At 40.9% G+C, this 18,467-nt stretch overlaps 1 long non-coding RNA gene across 2 annotated transcripts in view; it reads left to right on the top strand.

Annotated features, from left to right (window-relative positions):
- LOC142303331 (uncharacterized) overlaps window positions 1-18,467 on the top strand; it is a 160,329-nt gene that overhangs the window by 42,919 nt on the left and 98,943 nt on the right. Inside the window, exon 2 of one of the 2 annotated variants that reach the window (XR_012753011.1) lies at window positions 2,208-2,235. The exons of the other annotated variant lie outside the window; for it this stretch is intronic. This is a non-coding gene — a long non-coding RNA (uncharacterized LOC142303331). The remainder of the gene's footprint in view (window positions 1-2,207; window positions 2,236-18,467) is intronic. 2 annotated transcript variants of the gene reach the window in all.

The following is an 18,467-nucleotide window of genomic DNA, read 5'->3' as shown; positions in this document are numbered from 1 at the left end:
ACCCCTTCATGACCCATGATGTAGATATCTGTAATGGATCGTGTGAGGTTAATCCCCACCCCCTGCCGTGGGCAGGCTGTGTCAATCTGCGCACATATCAGTTGATTTGAACAGCTTACATGTGTGCCTGTTAGTCACGAGTGGAATCGCTTCCAACCTCGACTATTAACCCCTTACATCTCGCTGCCAAAATCTGGCAGCGAGATGTATATGCGCGCCGCCATTATGCTGACTTACCCCACCCCCGTGATCACGTGACTTCCAGTGGTTGCCAAAGTAGCACAGGGTCATGTGATGATACTTTTAGCTAACATGAGACACTTGCTCTCAATGCCGGAATAGTGCCGTCATTGAAAGTAAAGCAGCATATCTACAGATCTCAGCTCTATAGCTGTGATCAGCAGATATAGGAGAGTGATCAGATTCTGCTCCCTTCCTCAGGACATACAGGAAAAAGTACATCAAATCTGCTGGAAACACGAGGAATACAAGATCTATATACACTCCGTCACCAAGTGTATATAGATCTTGTATTCCTCGTGTTTCCAGCAGATTTGATGTACTTTTTCCTGTATGTCCTGAGGAAGGGAGCAGAGACTCCAGAAACGCGTTGACCTGAATATGTAATAAAAAGTCACATTAATCTTACAATCGGTCATAGTGGTCATTGGCGCGGCTTTGAAAGCCCTACTTCACTACTCTCCGTTATTAGCCATCCTGGGTGCTGCTGACGTTGACCTGGATTCCATGCATGCATAGTAGTTGTGACTTTCACAACTCTATTTGGTGAGTGTATTTTACTCTTATCACCCTATATTTACTCGGGTAAGACCCTATTGCGCTTCTTTTTTCCACAGTTCTTGCTTCTTACAGACAGGTAAAGAGACAGACACAGACAAAGAGACAGACAGACACAGGGAAACAGACAGACAGGGAAAGAGAGGGAAAGAGACAGACAGAGAAAGAGACAGACAGGGAAAGAGACAGACAGGGAAAGTGACAGAGATAGATACAGACAAGGAAAGCAATAGATAGACAGACAGACAGGGAAAGAGATTGAGACAGATGGAGAAAGAGACAGAGACAGTCAGAGACAGACAGGGAAAGAGACAGACAGACAAAGATAGAGAGAGAGACAGAGAGATATATACAGAGGGAGAGACAGACAGAGAATGGTAGAGAAACAGAGAGACAGTTACTATCCCGGGCGTTAATACATTCTATTTATACATTCGATCCTGGGAATGTTAATACATTCTATTTTGTTAACAACAGTTCTTAACCTGGGCGAAGCCGGGTAGTACAGCTAGTATATCTATATATATATATATATATATATATATATATATATATATACACACACAAAGACAATTGTTTTTGGACCTTTTTGAAGTTGTTACATTTTTTAAACTTAAAGTCCAGCAAAGAAACATTTCAAGATGAGCAGAATCAAGAATACATTGATATATTGTGCTCAATTTCAAAGTATCCACAACAAATATTTGCATTTCTGTAGGATTTTATATGTGCATTTTTTATTATTATTATTATTATTATTATTATTATTATTGTTATTATTATTTTCCTTGAATTATTGTTTTATTTATGGCACATGGCAACTCATATTGTAAGCTCACCTTTAACCAAAGCCTAAAAAATATAATTTAGCGAAAGCTAACCTCACAAGGGTCCAGACAGAAGAGATGTGCATACAATACATAGGTGCAGGCTATACTCCTTTCTGGCAGACGTTTTCTCTGCTTCCCGACTAAAATAACAACCACGAACATAACGGGGTGAAAGAGAATCAGAGTCTTGTAGCAAATCCTAATGCCCTGATTTATAATAAAAAATTTAAAAGAAATCATTTATATTTCATTGGGTCTAAATAGCTCTATAAAAGTTTCATCCAAAGTGCCGCTGTATTTATAGTCAGCTCTTCTCCGGTGAAGGTAATTAATAGACAGATAATTTTCATGAATATCTTCCCAAACTCCACATTACCTTCTCTGTTTGTTTTTACTGTAAGTACAATAAAATTAGAATGAAATACCGACAAGAGAATATTATTTACTGACAAGCTGGAGCAACCAACACAATTGCTTCTTAACATCGCTCTGCCCAGAAGGGAGAACAAGCCTTATATCCGTGTTACGGGAAAGTTAACAACAGGATCATCCCGGCTGTGTTGTGTTTTTGTGTTTTAGATGCTGTGTGGACAGGCTGAAGATGACGGTAAGACATTTCTCCACTGTAAAGAGCAATGAATCCTATTATATGTTTTTTTGTGGTGCAAACTGTGAATGTTATTACTTCTATCCTGCCTTCACTGCTGACCTGCAGATATGAGGTTAATGTGCAGGTTAAAGGGAATCTGGCAACAGGTTTTTGCTACCTCATCAGAGAGGAGCATGACATAGGCAAAGAGACCCTGAATCCAATGATGTATCACTGAGATTACTGGGAACAGCGGTATTGACCTAGTCAGAGTTTATAGACTTAAGGCCCCGTCACACACAGAGATAAATCTTTGGCAGATCTGTGGTTGCAGTGAAATCAAGGACATATTGTTCCATTTGTACACAGCCACAAACCTGGCACTGATTGTCCACAATTTCAATGCAACCACAGATCTGCCACAGATTTATCTCTGTGTGTGACAGGGCCTTTAGCCATGCAGCAGTGCTGAGAAAGCTGCCCCCACCCATAACACAGCTCTCTACATTCAATGTCCATAGACAGTGAGCTGCTAATCACAGAAGGTCATGGGCAGGACTAGCTGACCCTTAGTTAATTTAGTTCAGCAATGAGAATCTCCTAAAGCTAAAACAAACATTGCAGGTTAGCAAGAAATTAATTACAGAGGCATAGCTGAACTCTGTGTGTTAACCCTGCAGCATGCTGTCTTCAGATTACATAGCAAAGACATGCTGACAAATTCCCTTTAAAAGCTTTCTGATGCCATGTGGCTGCCACACTGAGAGCACAGCTACCGGGAGGAGATTACCTTTATTCTTCCCAGTAGCCTCAGGCTATCAGTCACAGGAGTGCAGCTGACCCAGCTTCAGCTACCACTCAGTGCATAGTGAGCGGCGGCTGTTACCATGCACTGACACTGACTGACTGCCAGCTCAGCACTGTATCAGTACAGTGTGGAGATCATGCACATGCACTGTTAGATTAACCCCATATCTTCAGATTAATTGCATTTTTTTACATGACAGGTTTCCTTTGCTCTCTGGTTCACCTTGTTAGATCCTAGTTAATAAACCCATACATGTTAATGTCATGTGAACCAATGAATTTGATGAAAACTGACTGACCATTTGATTTATATGGGCCTCCCAACTGACCATCGACCTGATTTTGAGCCAGAGAAGGATCAAGCCATTAGAATTTGGCAGCCTTTTATTCTCATTGTAACTAAGCAACTGCCAGAGAAGTATAGTAATAGATTACTTTAGTATAAATTAACCTCTTCACCCAAGGGCGATTTTCTGTTTTTTGCTTACGGTTTTTCCTTCCCTTCTTTCAAGAGCCATAACTTTTATTTTTTCTGTCAATACAGCCCTATAAGGGCTTGTTTTTAGCAAGACGAGTTGTACTTTTGAACAAGACCATTCATTATGCCTCGTATTGCACTGGAAAACAGGAAAAAAAAATTACAAGTGCGGTGAAATTGCAAAAAACTGCAATTACACGTTTGTTTTGGGTTTTAGTTTACTTACTGTGTTCACTATATGGTAAAACTGACCTGGTAATATGATTCCCCAGATCTGTACGAGTTTGTAGATATCAAACAGGTATAATTTTAATTTTATCTAAGTGGTGATAAAAACCCAGAAGTTTGTAAACGAAAAAAGTTGTGCTTTTGTCACCTTTTCCGAAACCGGTAGCGTTCTCATTTTTCGGGATTTGGGGCTCAGTGATGGCTTATTTTTTGCATCTTGAGCTGCCGTTTTTAATTCTACCATTATTGGATAGATGTGATGTTTTGATCACCTGTGATTGCATTTTAACCCTTTTATGATCAAGAACATAACTGTTGCTCCCCTGCAGTTACCGCAGACTCTGGCAGCAAACCCGTGATAATCCCCGCACATCTCCGTTCTCTACGCTCTGCAAATGACTTTCGACTAACATCCACACTAATTCGAACCTCCCACTCCCGAATCCAAGACTTCTTCCGAGCTGCACCAAACCTCTGGAACGCTCTATCCCAAGAAGTTAGGACAAATCACAACTTACTCAGCTTCAGACGCTCCCTAAAAACACATCTTTTTAGGGTGGCCTATCACACTCCCTAGCCAAACTAATTTCACCTAATCCCTCTACAACTTGTCAGAACATAACCCCACGTCAAACTCCATGGCACCCAAATACATCTCAAGGCTCTGGCCAACTGGTCCAGGAAGCCATTATCTATCCCCCATTTCCTAGAGATGGCTGGATTGTTATTGTAAATAATCACTTGTACCTTGCCCCTCCCCCCATCTCATTGTAGATTGTAAGCTCTCACGAGCAGGGTTGCCTTTTTTTTTCCCTTTAAATATTGTATCTTCTATAATTGTTACTTGTTTGTATATGTTTATGTATATGTAAATGAGCCTCCTGAATTGTAAAGTGCTGCGGAATATGTTGGCGCTATAGAAATAAAGATTATTATTATTATTATTATCTCTGCTGATCTAATTAGCAGAGATGTGTGGCTAACAGATGTGTGGCTAACAGGCACAGGTGGAACAGAGATCCACCTGCACCTGGTAATCCTTTAGATCATGCTGTCAAATACTAACAGCGCAATTTAAATGGCCACAGCAGGGATAGCGCTGTTCCCCGCCACCATCAGCGGTCCCGTGACGTGATCACATGGCGCCTTGGTGTTGCCATTGTAGCGCGGAGTCAGCTGATGGCCCCTGATGCTACCATGACTTACTTCCTGTGAATGCTAACGGAGCGCCGGTATTCACAGGGAAGCAGCATTTCTCCTGATCAGAGAGATGCTGCTCTAATCAGGAGAAATGCACAGGTAATCGGCATAAAGTACCCTAGAGAGACTAGTAAAATAAATAAAAAATGTAAAAATAAGTTTTAAAAAATATGAAAAAATAAAAAAACCTAAAAGTTCAAATCACCCCCCATTTGCCCCATTGAAAATAAAACAGTTAAAAAAAATCTACACATTTCATATCACCGAGTTCAGAAATGCCCGATCTATCAAATTATAAAATCAATTAATCTGATTGTACACAGTGTAATGAGAAAAAAATTCCAAACACCAAAATTACGTTTTTTGATCTTCGCAAAATTTTTAAAAATGCAATTACAGGCAATCAAAGCATCCACACAAAAATGTCATAATTAAAAGTGTCAGCTCAAGACGCAAAAATAAGCCATCACTGAGCTCCAGATCCTGAATCATGGAAAATGGCGACAAAAGCGCTATTCTTTTTTGGACAAACTTCTGAATTTTTTTAACCCCTTAGATAAAAGTAGAAGTATACAAGTTTGGTGTCTACGAACTTGTACCAATGTGAGGCATCATACAGACAGATTAGTTTTACCATACAGTGAACACTGTGAATTAAAGACCCCAAAAACAATTTTTTTTTTGTAATTTCACGGAACTTTGGAATTTTTTCCCATTTTCCAGTACACTATGTGGTAAAACTAATGGTTTCATTCAAAAGTGCAACTGCAAAAAATAAGCCCTCATATGGAAATATTAAAAAAATAAAAAGTTATAGCTCTCGGAAGAAGGAGAGGGAAACACAAAAAATGAAAAATAGAAAATCGCCCGGGGGTGAAGGGGTTAATGCAATGTTGCGGTGAGCAAAAAATATAATTCTGCTGTTTTTATTTTTTTTCTCGATACATCGTTTATCGATCAGATTAGATCAGGCATTTATGAACGCGGCAATACAAAATATATAGTTCTTTTTTATTATTTTTACTGTCTTATTTTCAATGGCGCAAAAGGGGGTTGATTTGAACTTTTAGGTTTTTGGGGGGGGTTTCACATTTTTTAAAACTTTTTTTTTTACTTTTTTTATTAATTTCACTAGTCCCCCTAGGGGACTCTGTCACTGCAGAGTTCTATTGATTCTCCTGATCAAAGCGTTGCTTTAGCATTGCTCTGATCAGGAGAAAAGCTGATCTCCCGTGTGCCGGTGCTCTGTCATCATTCACAGAAAACACATTATGGCAGTGACAGGGTCATCATCTGAACCCACTTTGTCATACCAACCCCTTGATCTCATCACAGGGCGGCCAATGTGGTGGTGGGGAATGGGGAGGATCCCCGCCAGAGCACTTTAGATCTCCCTGTCTGAGTTTGACAGTGTGATCAAAGGGGATATCTGGCACAAGTGGATCTCCAATCCACCCGTGCCTGTTAGCCACATATCTCCACTGATCAGATCAACAGACGTGCAAGGAATAATCCAGGCTCGCTGTGGGCTGGTATTTTTAGGCTTGGGATGGCAATATCCATGGCTCCTGTCATCCTGATAATACCAGCCCCCAGCTATTTGCTTTACCATGGCTGGATATAAAAAGGTTGGGGCTGCAGACTTCCAACTGTTGTTTTACCTACGCTGGCTATCAAAATATGGCAGGAGCCTACGTCATTTTTAAATATTATTTATTAATTTATTTTCACACTACCATACAGCAAACTGACTGCAACCAATCACAGATGCGGACACAGGGTGGGGGGACATGTATAGCAGTCTGCAACCAATCACATATACTGGCACAGAGGGTGGACAGGGGAAGCAGTGAATATTCATGAACCTTAATAAGCGGGCCCGGAAGATAGCCTAACTGCAGTGTGTTCCTTCGGGAAACACAGTATGTATAACTATCCTGCTCTTACCACCATTTAACTTCAATTTGAAGCCCCCTATCACTTTCTACAGCCATTTTACAGCCCTAAAAGTCTCGTCCCCATTGACTGTTATGGGGTTTGTTGTTCGAATTTAAGTTCGGAGTCAAGTTCGCTCGCCGATCCTTATTTTTTTTCCCGTACTAGTTTGGTGAACCCGATTATCCACGTCCTAAAATCTATTTCCCTTGCCTGCAGTACAGCAGGAATCCAATTTTAAGCTAGATAAAACAAAAAAACGTAGTCTGTACAACTTTTTTTTTTAATATTGAAGTCTGCGGGAAATGCATTACACAGTCATATGAAAAAGTTTGGGCACCCCTATTAATGTTAACCTTTTTTCTTTATAACAATTTGGGTTTTTGCAACAGCTATTTCAGTTTCATATATCTAATAACTGATGGAGTCAGTAATATTTCAGGATTGAAATGAGGTTTATTGTACTAACAGGAAATGTGCAATCCGCATTTAAACAAAATTTGACCGGTGCAAAAGTATGGGCACCCTTATCAATTTCTTGATTTGAACACTCCTAACTACTTTTTACTGACTTACTGAATTGGTTTTGTAACCTCATTGAGATTTGAAATTCATAGGCAGGTGTATTTAATCATGAGAAAAGGTATTTAAGGTGGCCACTTGCAAGTTGTTCTCCTATTTGAATCTCCTATGAAGAGTGCCATCATGAGCCCCTCAAAACAACTCTCAAATGATCTGAAAACAAAGATTATTTAACATAGTTGTTCAGGGGAAGGATACAAAATGTTGTCTCAGAGATTTAAACTGTCAGTTTCCACTGTGAGGAACATAGTAAGGAAATGGAAGAACACAGGTACAGTTCTTGTTAAGCCCAGAAGTGGCAGGCCAAGAAAAATATCAGAAAGGCAGAGAAGAAGAATCGTGAGAACAGTCAAGGACAATCCACAGACCACCTCCAATGACCTGCAGCTTCATCTTGCTGCAGATGGTGTCATTGTGCATCGGTCAACAATACAGCGCACTTTGCACAAGGAAAAGCTGTATGGGAGAGGGATGCAAAAGAAGCCGTTTCTGCAAGCACGCAACAAACAGAGTCGCCTGAGGTATGCAAAAGCACATTTGGACAAGCCAGTTACATTTTGGAAGAAGGTCCTGTGGACTGATGAAACAAAGATTGAGTTGTTTGGTCACACAAAAAGGCGTTATGCATGGAGGCAAAAAAACACGGCATTCCAAGAAAAGCACTTGCTACCCACAGTAAAATTTGGTGGAAGTTCCATCATGCTTTGGGGCTGTGTGGCCCATGCCGGCACCGGGAATCTTGTTAAAGTTGAGGGTCGCATGGATTCAACTCAGTATCAGCAGATTCTTGACAATATGCAAGAATCAGTGACGAAGTTGAAGTTACGCAGGGGATGGATATTTCAGCAAGACAATGATCCAAACACCCCGCTCCAAATCTACTCAGGTATTCATGCAGAGGAACAATTACAATGCTCTGGAATGGCCATCCCAGTCCCCAGACCTGAATATCATTGAACATCTGTGGGATGATTTGAAGCGTGCTGTCCATACTCGGCGACCATCAAACTTAACTGAACTGGAATTGTTTTGTAAACAGGAATGGTCAAATATACCTTCATCCAGGATTTAGGAACTCATTAAAAGCTACAGGAAGCGACTAGAGGCTGTTATTTTTGCAAAAGGAGGATCTACAAAATATTAATGTCACTCTTATGTTGAGGTGCCCATACTTTTGCACCGGTCAAATTTTATTTAAATGCGGATTGCACATTTTCTGTTAGTACAATAAACCTCATTTCAATCCTGAAATATTACTGAGTCCATCAGTTATTAGATATATGAAACTGAAATAGCTGTTGCAAAAACCCAAATTGTTATAAAGAAAAAACAGTTTACATTAATTTTGGTGCCCAAATTTTTTCATATGACTGTAATAAATGGTCATCCATTAATGGATACGTTTTTCAGACATATACATGGAGGTTTGTAGTCCAAATAGTGGCATTTTGCCCAGATAAGGATGTTTTTAACCTAGATAGTGGCATTTAAGTTAGGTTCCCGGATTACAGAGATATACCTTGCCGTTGGTCTCCGGGCTTACATGCATTGGCCAATACATAAACTAAATATCTCTCTTTTGCAGTAATGCAGTGCCATATTTTCCCTGGTAAATTTTTGGCTTTTTTCAGTGTGCAACTGTTTGCATTTATAGTTACTATGCTTTTTCAGTTAGCACCTGTTCACATTTGTTGGATGTGCGGGTCAGTTTTTTTATATTTCTAGTGAGTCTTTTTCTGACTGAGCACTCCGCCCTAAGACCTGGCTGTGTTCATAACCATTGTAGCAGGAGCCTAGCAGCCCATACATGGAGGTTTGTAGTCCAAATAGTGGCATTTTGCCCAGATAAGGATGTTTTTAACCTAGATAGTGGCATTTAAGTTAGGTTCCCGGATTACAGAGATATACCTTGCCGTTGGTCTCTGGGCTTACATGCATTGGCCAATACATAAAGTAAATATCTCTCTTTTGCAGTAATGCAGTGCCATATTTTCCCTGGTAAATTTTTGGCTTTTTTCAGTGTGCAACTGTTTGCATTTATAGTTACTATGTTTTTTCAGTTAGCACCTGTTCACATTTGTTGGATGTGCGGGTCAGTTTTTTGATATTTCTAGTGAGTCTTTTTCTGACTGAGCACTCCGCCCTAAGACCTGGCTGTGTTCATAACCATTGTATCAGGAGCCTAGCAGCCCATACATGGAGGTTTGTAGTCCAAATAGTGGCATTTTGCCCAGATAAGGATGTTTTTAACCTAGATAGTGGCATTTAAGTTAGGTTCCCGGATTACAAAGATATACCTTGCCGTTGGTCTCTGGGCTTACATGCATTGGCCAATACATAAACTAAATATCTCTCTTTTGCAGTAATGCAGTGCATTATTTTCCCTGGTAAATTTTTGGCTTTTTTCAGTGTGCAACTGTTTGCATCTTTTTATTGTTTAGCTTTTCTGTATGTAAATCCCATTTCCTTTAGGCGGTTTCTTACAGTTCGGTTACAGATATTGACTCATGTTTCCTCCCATTCGTTCCTCATTGTTTTTGTTGTGCATTTCCTGTTTTGGAGACATATTGATTTAAGTTTCCTGTCTTGATACTTTCAGGTCTTCCTTGGTCTATCAGTATGTTTGCCTTTAACAATCTTCCCATGTTGTTTGTATTTGGTCCAGATTTAAGACTGTGAACAACCAACATCTTTTGCAACATTGCGTGATGATTTACCATCTTTTAAGAATTTGATAATCCTTTCCTTTGTTTCAATTGACATCTCTCTTGTTGGAACCATGATTCATGTCAGTCCACTTGGTGCAAAAGCTCTCCAAGGTGTGATCACTCCTTTTTAGATGCAGACTAACGAGCAGATCTTATTTGATACAGGTGTTAGTTTTGGGAATTAAAATTTACAGGGTGATTCCATAATTTTTTCCCCTGTTTGGTCTTGAAAAGTAACCATTACTGGCTAGCACATTATGGTTTCATGATTTTTTTAGTGTTTCTTAAAGCCAGAAATTTGCCATTTGAAATAACTTTAGTTTTGTGCCATGTCAGAGACCTGCTTTTTTTAAACAAAGTAAACAACTGAATGACCATCCTCAGAGCCAGGTGATTCCATAATTTTTGCCAGGGGTTGTATATACTACAAATTATCTTATCATAAATTTGAAAGTAGTTTTTTTAGGGGGTTTTAATAGTCTTGTCAGTATTAATACTTACAAAAATGACCTTAAAATAGCATTTTTTATAAATTTGAAAAATCTTCGCAGCTCCTGTATATCTGTATATATAATTAATAATTATAGTATAATTTATCTATAACTAAAGGGAATTCATTTAGGAAATATATAGGAAATAACAGTGTGTGCTTCAATATAGCAAATGATTTGCATGAAATATGTTTTTTTTATCCACATATTGTTGATTACTACATTATATATATATATATATTTTCAATTAAGGTTCAAGTTAAGTCAATTTTTTTTGTTATTTATTCCTGTCCTTGTATTTCTGTTCAGAAGATGTGTATTGAAGATATTATGCCACAGTTTGAATCAGTAGGACAGATTGTGAGGCAGTAAGTTCATGAATCTTTGTTGAGGTTTGTTGGTTATTTTGTAAAGTCAGCTTTCATGCTATATTACTCAATTTAGGCCTATGGAGAACATGATGGCTTTGGAGAATACAAAACAAATAACATTTATTTGCAGAAGACTTACCCATATATCTGAGAAGATAGCTATAATTAAAGCCCTGAAATATTTATGCTGTTGGCCATCCTACTGCTTTTGCACAGAAGAAACTGACAAGAGAAACCTGGGATAAACAAAAGGATTCCAACGGCATTCCCTGCAGAATACAGCACATCCCCAGACCAAAAGGTGTCTTGCACAATGCATTCCATAGCTCGAAAAAATACATTAGGCTACTAGTTCCTTTAAAGTACAATTATATTTATCTTAATTATATAAAAACTGATTATGAATCTTGTATAAGCCCATCCTTGAAAGACAATTTAGAAAAGAAAGAAATAAAACATCTAGAAATAGGAGATTTATTAATCCACTGCAAGGGTCATCATAGCTCATACTATGTAAATTGCTGATTTTCTATTCAATGCAGTTCAGTATTTGGAATGTACTGTACATCTCTAAATACTTGGCACTTTTCTGCAAGAAAATAATGTTCTGCCTCTGACCTCCAGTGACCTATGAACCGTTGTTCTGAGAACAACCTTGTGACTGCTACTGCCATTGACCGAGAGTGACCTATGGATCCTCATTCTGAGAATGACCCTGCCACTGCCATTGACCGAGAGTGACCTCTGGACCTTCTTTCTGAGAATGACCCTGCCACTGCCGCTGACCGCGAGTGACCTACGGAGCCTCGTTCTCAGAACAAAGCTTCATAGGATTCAGTGGACGTTGTGGGACATTTCACCATTTTATTACGCCGGAACTTTGAGGATTTCTTTTTAGTTAATTGGTGAACGAGGGAGAGTGGGGAAGTCTTTATCCAAATAACTATTTTTTTCCTGTGTATGATTGTTTTTTAACTGTACACTTGTCGGGTTAGTAATGGGGGTTTCTGGTAATAAAAACCTGCTCTGACAAAACGCTAGCAGCAAGGCAAGCCAGCACTTCCAAGGTGTAGCAGAACAGTTCATGCCACACGTCCAGCTTGGAAATCCAATAGTTGTACGGCACAGAGTAATCACACAGGATGGTGGTACAGTCAGCTAGGTAATCCTTCACCATCTTCCAAAACTTTTCCCTCCTTGTCAGAGTACCTCACACATCAGGGTCATGGCGCTGGGAAGGTCCAATGAGACTGTCCCAAATCTTTTATAGTGTTTCACTGCCTTTGTGGGACCTGATGTGTGTCTCCCTCGTCTCTCCTCCTTGGTTGACCAAGGACCTATGATCTTGGTCACCAGCATCGTCATATGGGAATTTTTGTACTAATTGTTTTACTAGTGCCTTCTTGTATTGCACCATTTACCAAGCCCTCTCCTCTGCAGGAAGGAAAGATGGAAAGTTTTTCTTGTAGCTTGGGTTAAGACGTGTGAACAAGCAGTAATCAGTGTTGGCCAAAATGCATATAATGGGGGGTCATGGAAAAAGCAGCAGAACATAAAGTCAGCCATCTGTGCAGGACTCCCAACAGACAAGACTTCCCTATACTCACCAGGAGGACGACTCTCCATCTTCTCCTCCTTTCCCACTTTCCTCTCCTCGTTCTCTTCAGTCCATCCATGTTGAACAGAAGGGATGAAGCTGGTATGGGTAGTAACCTTTGTATCGCAGGAAACCATCTTCTGTTCCTCCTCAGCCTCCTCCTATTCATTATCCCCCAATCCACTAATCTAGGTGTCCTATTCCTTAATACAAAAAAAATGTTCTAAGGCCCTCATCTACCTGTCTTTAAGAGTGTATTAGAGTCCTTCCTAATTTTTGGCAGCCTCTGAACATACTGCAAAGGTTTTACTAGTCTAGGAGTCCCACTCCTTAATTATAGAACAAAATGTTTTTCTAAGGCCCTACTCTACATGTCTTAAAGGAAGTATTGGAGTCCCTCCATCTAATTTTTGACAGCCCTTGCACATAGTACATAGGCTTTACTAATCTAGGTGTACCACTCCTTAAAAATTGGACAAAATGGTTTTCTGAGGCCCTATACATGTCTTCAAGGGTGTATTTGAGTTCCCCTTTCTAATTTTTGGCAACCCTTGCACATAGTGCATAGTATTTACCAGTCTAGGAGTCCAAACCCTTAACAATGGGGGGTGGGGGGGAATTCTGAGGCCCTGCTCTACATGGCTTTCAGGGTGTGTTGAAGTCCCTCCTTCTAATTTTTAACCTTTAAATAAAGTGGAAGGCAAAAGGAGCGCAAATGGGGTCTTATCTTATGTTTTACCTCCCAGAAAAAATCAGCTGCGGTTTATATTTTTAATATTATCTCAGCACAGGAACATTTTTTTTTACACACATCAAATTTTGGAACTCATTATTGCTCTAAGATCTATTGATTAAAATAAACTTTGTACCCCTTTAAGGCAATATAATAAATGTCTATATAGAGATATATAACTCACTATAAGAAATCCAGATAGAACACAGTAGTGAATGTGTCAAATGCAAACTCAATTCCTCTGCTCTGGCAAAAAAAAATCAATTATGTAAAATCAAAGTTGCAAAAAAATGCACATATTGCCTAGTCTTACATACATTTACAATTTCCACACTTTCATGTGAATTGTGTTTAGTAAATGCCCCATCCCAATGTCACCTAACACCAGCTGCTGACCTGCCATCCTACAGCATATGCACACATCACTTGCTAGTGCCGTTGGCAATGAACTTGTTAAGTACAACTTGAATAGACTGAAAAGAGAGCATGTGGCTGCTATTATTTGTTGTCTGACATCATAAAACAGAGAAAAAGAACCTGGAGCAGGTATGGCATGGCTGTTCCATTGCATAATCTGATTTGGGATATGTATAGAATTACCCAGACAGTGAATTATTTATCAGCTAAACGGACCAGCATCAATTACCTGTCATGGTGCTCTTATTCATTAAGAAGATTGGGCAGCACATACTAACAAAAGGAGAGGAAGTTGCTAAGTTACAGCCGTTGATGGCCAATGACAGGACTACCGGTCGACATGGCAAACTATGTGCACGGTATGGGTCTTGTAAAAAGATCCCGGAATAAATGTGAAGTTTACGAACTCCATTACGGAAGTCCCATAAGTCGGAAGGCTGTCCCTTATAACGCTGGTGAACAGTATTGCTCATGTTTTTACATAGTATACTAGTGTATATAGCTGCATATTCTTGATTATTAGAGTGCTACAGCTGCATCCAAGGCTTGGACATATTAGTAACATTCTGATGATGTTCCATTGACTAAAACAGGAAACTAATTATGGTCTTCATACATTTTTTATTATAATTTTCAGCTTCTTCATAAAGAATGTTATTAGAGATGTGGAAGCTCTGAAATATTCTTAATGGGGTGGTCCACTACACAGCATAGTGGCCAAACATCAACGTAAAACTCATAAAAAGGCTTTTCTCGAATAACTTGTGTAGTCATTTGTGCCTCTGAGCAGCGCTTTTGTGGTCCGCTCAGCCCCATCACGTGACCCCCGGGCTCCTTGACCTCTGAGATCCAGTGATGTCTCATCAACTTCCAGTTGACCCAATATCACCGAGGTGGACCCATTCTCCTTGAGTGACTGGGCTGTGGGCGGCGTTTCACCATTCATCACAGTCCAGCATCGCTCCTGCGTGAAGTGGTCTGCAGCAAAGGAAAGAGAGCGCAAGATGCTGGGCTGTGATGAGTGGTGAAACACCGCCCACAGCCTAATCACACAGAGAGACTGGGGTCAGCCTCGGTGATGTCGGGTCAACTGGAAGTTGATGTGACATCATCGGATCTCAGAAGTCACGGAGCCCGGGGGTCACAGGGCTGAGAGGACCGCAATTGACTACACAAGGTATTTGAGAAAAACCTCTTTATGAGCTTTACATCGAAGTGTCGCCACTATGCTGTATAGTGAACCACCCCTTTAAGACTGTGTGAAGAATGCTCATAGGAAAGAGTACATATTTGTCAGTTTCTGTGGGGGGAAAGATTAGGGCAACTGAAAATGAAAAGTTGCACCGGATCGGTTACTATGGGCAGTTAAGACCTTTTACCTGGGGCAACAATTGTTTGAGGGAACATTGGTACAAATGTTCATTTCTCATCTTTGCCTAAATCTTCTAAGTGGTAAAGTAAGAAACTGTTCGTTTGTCATTAAAGTCATGTTTTATGTATTATCGGTGGTAAGAGCATATCCTCCTGTGAAGAAGGTGACATTGATGGGTGAGAGCAATTCTATGAACCATTGCTGGTACAAACCTTCCTTACAATCAGTGTTACCTGAAAATAATGAAAAATATATGGGCACTGGCTAACATCCTTAATCAGTTGTGATGGGCCCTTGTGATGGACCCTTGTAATGTGATGTCCATGGAAAATAAACCTCTACTCTGTTATTGCCTGGTGCTAGTAATAACTCCCCCAGCCCTCATAAGTTTTGTCGGTTGTTTCTTTAGATCTCATATTGGGAACTACAGCTTCTTTGAGGGAATAAGGAAAATATGAGACCTCTCAAAATATTTTCTGCTTTGTTCTGCCTTTCTAAAAGCTGTATGCACTTGACCTTGGGATAGTCTATATATCTATAAGAAGTTGACCATAGACTGCTACATTTTGAATCTAAAATTTTAGGGGTTCTCATATGTTACTTTTCTCACATACATTAGAATAAAAATGATGTCATACTCCATCACATTATATATCCCAGTACACTGAGGCACCATATGGCGACACTAGCAGTTGGGACTATTTTGTTGCAAATACTTCCTATATGTACATAAAGCTTTTACTCCATGTTCTCATGCCACTTGGTGACATAGTTGTATTGGTGATTGGTGCTAGAGTTGGGAAGATCTTCCATGTAAGGCCTGTTTCAAACGACACACGTGGGTTGTCCATGTGCGATCCGTGCTCCATGATACGTGATTGAACATGGAGATAAAGTCATCTGTCTCCGCTCCTTCTGTCCATGGTGCTGAAGTCTCCCACAATGCAGCATCCGGGCCACCGCTGTCTGACCTCTGCAGCTGCTTCCGGGTCAGCTGTGCCTGAATAAATGAATATGCATGCCAGTAATTGGCTGGGCAGGAAGCTGCAGAGAGCAGTGGCCGAACACAGCATTGCTGCAGACGGGTGAGATTAAAATGCTTTTTATTTTCAATGTCCGTGTTGTTCTGGTATGTGTTACATGGATCACACCACAGTGTGGTCCGTGGGACATCAGTGATGCCAGAAAAATTGACATGTCTCTGTGCGGAGCACATGGACACATGTGTATGCTGCACGGAGACACAGTCAGTGAAAAATCACTGATGTGTGCGCAGACCCATTGATTATAATGGTTCTACTTATGTTAGTGATTCTGGTACATATAAAAACTAGTACATACGTATCAGAATCACTGATGTGTGAAACAGGCCTAAAATAAATAAATTCCTAGAGTGATTTTTAGTTTTAGGAACTAAGGGGTAATGTTACTCCTTGTGGAAAGTGACAAACCTGACATGCAATGTAAGGAGGCTTTACAGTAGTGATGGGCGAACCCCCGATGTTCGAGAGACTCACCCGAACCTTTAGTAAAGTTCGAGTTCAGCTTCTGAGAGAACACAAACTTGCAACCGAACACTGAACTTGGACTTTACAGTTATGGGATTGGGCGGGGAGGGCTGTAAAATAAAGAATATTTTATAATATATTTTATAATATTAATAATAAACGTTGTCATTATACTTACAGGTCCTGCAACGCGTTCTGCAGACCCGCTCAGGGGCTGTCTTCCGGCCACTTCTGCTTCCGTGACCTAGAATGTATGGCAGATTCTAGGTTACTACAACAGCCATTCACAGATGCCTATTCTGCGTGACAGCGTCTGTGATTGTCTGTTGGATCCCTCACACATATAGTACTGTAAAAATAAATAAAATGGGGCTGGGATTCTCCGCACCCGCCCCTGCAAATGGCGCATTGTTTCTTAGCGCCATTTTCAGACACTTTACCCGGCTTGTCCAGTGGCCCTGATGGCGGTGGCACATTGGGTAATAAAGGGGTTAATACCACCTTTGTATTCTCTGCTGGTACTAAGCCCAAAATTCATGGTGTAACACCAAATTAGACATGGCCACCATGAATTTCTAGTAAAAAGAAAAAAAAAAACTCAACACATACAAAAAAATGTTTTATTAGAAATAAAACAAAAAAAACATTTAGAGACTCCATCTTTATTATAAAACAAAATTCTTAGTCTGACATAGTCCACAGGTACAGCAATATCAGCTGTGCTTCATCGCTATGTAAAGACAAGCGTCTCTACAGAGCGAGAAGCAAGGAAGAGCAATGTCAGCTCTGCTTCATTGCTCTGTAAAGCCCAGCATCTCTACAGAGAGAGAAGCAGGCTGACACTGAGGGTATGTGTGGCACCCCTGAGGCTTCAGTTGCCACAGGGTACTGCATCTCACTTAAGGTGCAGTACTCATCCCGGTTAAGAAGAGGTTAATCATTGGTGTTTCTCACATTCACAAACCACACACAGTTAGGTAATATCCCACCGGGGTTGGCCTAAGGTAGATAGGGGGGTGGCCATCATGAAGCATGGGACTTTCCCGGTCACTAGGACAACTACCTGGGGGGGTGGGCACCACTTGGGGAAAAGAAAGGAGCATCTACACACAAGCAGTTTTCCCCCGGGCACAGCTTGGGGTAAGGAGCATAGTCAGGACTGCGGTCCAGGCATTTTCTTCCTCACACTTCTGGAGCACTGCAAGACCCATGGGTTGGAGCAGGCAGCTCAGCCTGGGTTCTCTACAGCTACAGGGGATTCCAGGGTATGCGGAGAGTGCAGGAAACACCCGCAGCCCATTCCAACTTCTATCCATGGGATTGGAGGGACGCCAACCAAAAATAACACACAGTGGGAACACCGACGGTGACCTCTGAATTATCCGGGATCGGCTGGGGCCCACCACGGCAGAGACCGGCACTTCTAGTGCAGCAACTGGACAGTAAGTAAAAACCTTGAACCGCAACTACTGAGTCTGCCCTTCATTGTCGGCGCCCCGCGCTCTGGCGCCAACGGTCACTACCTCCCCCCCATCATCCTCCCTGGGGCCTAGCTCCACCTGTGGAGAGCTGAACCATCCTGGTTGCAGAACCATCTGCCCCAGAGGACAGCACCTGCAGCGGCAACCAATCCATGGTCGCATACCACAGGTGGCGTCACGAGACGACTACTACTTCCAATACCCTCATCATCCCTCCATCAACATCTATCCTTTTTGTGGGTCACGAAACCGGGCAGGGCCACCTGTGACATCCCCTGACCCTCCACCGACCTGGTGACAAGTATTCCCCAAGACCCCGTGGGGTGCTCCATATGATTCCAC

Source organism: Anomaloglossus baeobatrachus, chromosome 4, assembly GCF_048569485.1.
Source record: "Anomaloglossus baeobatrachus isolate aAnoBae1 chromosome 4, aAnoBae1.hap1, whole genome shotgun sequence".
Classification (NCBI taxonomy): domain Eukaryota; kingdom Metazoa; phylum Chordata; class Amphibia; order Anura; family Aromobatidae; genus Anomaloglossus; species Anomaloglossus baeobatrachus.
This window is presented reverse-complemented; position numbering and strand designations above follow the sequence as displayed.